General features: G+C 39.0%; 1 pseudogene across 1 annotated transcript; it reads right to left on the bottom strand.

Annotated features, from left to right (window-relative positions):
* Positions 1-402: 402 nt before the first annotated feature.
* LOC307097286 (gamma-secretase subunit PEN-2-like) lies at positions 403-773 on the bottom strand (annotated as a pseudogene). The gene has a single exon. The product of its transcript is annotated as a gamma-secretase subunit PEN-2-like (transcript).
* Between the last annotated feature and the right edge of the window lie 298 nt (positions 774-1,071).

The following is a 1,071-nucleotide window of genomic DNA, read 5'->3' on the forward strand; positions in this document are numbered from 1 at the left end:
CGAATCCATGCACCAGGCTTCTAGTTACAAATGATAGCCAAATGCAAGAGGTGTTTTCTATTATATGTAACATATACATATCATTCCTCAGAGCCACACATAAGTAATAATATTATTCTAGTAAACTAGTAGCAACTAATAACAGCATTTATCATTTGACTCCACAAAATATTGCTTTGTTTTGACAACACAGGTAAAAATATTACATCACATATGTATTAAATTTAGACAAAATCAACTATAGTAACTTAAAAGAAGGACTTTTTAAAAATTGGGTGACATTGTTTAATAAGGTTATATCGGTTTCAAGTGCATATTTCTATGATACATAATCTGTATATTACATTGTATGCACACCACCTAAAGTCAAATCATCTTCTATTGCCATGTATTTGGCCCCCTTTACCATTCACTACCCCCTATCCTTATCCCGGGAGAATGAGAAGGTCCCAGGCCTATGTAGAAGTTGTCAGGGGTACACAGAGGTATGGTGAGGGAGAGGTAGTCCCCAAAGATGCTCCAATGGGACTGGTAGATCTGGAAGATGGTGATCCAGGTGTAGAGTACAGTCACCCAGAAGAGGAAGTCCACAGCTAAGTGTCAGACATAGCGTTTGGTTTGGCTCTGCTCTGTGTATGCTGGGACAAGGAAGGCTTCTTGGAAAAACCAGAAGATGTTGACCAGCCAGGGAAAAGGCAGGAAAGCAAACCCATCTAGGCAGTACTTTTGGCATAGGTTCAACTTCTACTGTTGGACACCCACTCCAAGTTCATAGCTGCTCTGGAGCTGGATAGTCCGGAAGGTCTCTGTGCTTTCTCTTCTTATAAGAATACTAATCCAATTAGGAAGCCCCCACCCTTATGACCTTATAGAAATGTAATTATTTCCCAAAGAGACTTCAGCACAGGAATTTTGATGGAACACACTTTCAACCATAGCAATGGTAGATTACAAACTTTGAGGTCATGGACCATGTTTTTGACCTTTGTATCTTCAAAACTTCTATAATAGGGCTTTGCATATTTTGTACTCAAGTTTAGACTGCATGTCTAAAACTAATCATAATAGCCA

The sequence above is a fragment of the Cnephaeus nilssonii genome, assembly GCF_951640355.1.
Source record: "Cnephaeus nilssonii genome assembly, chromosome: 3".
Taxonomy (NCBI): Eukaryota; Metazoa; Chordata; class Mammalia; order Chiroptera; family Vespertilionidae; genus Cnephaeus; species Cnephaeus nilssonii.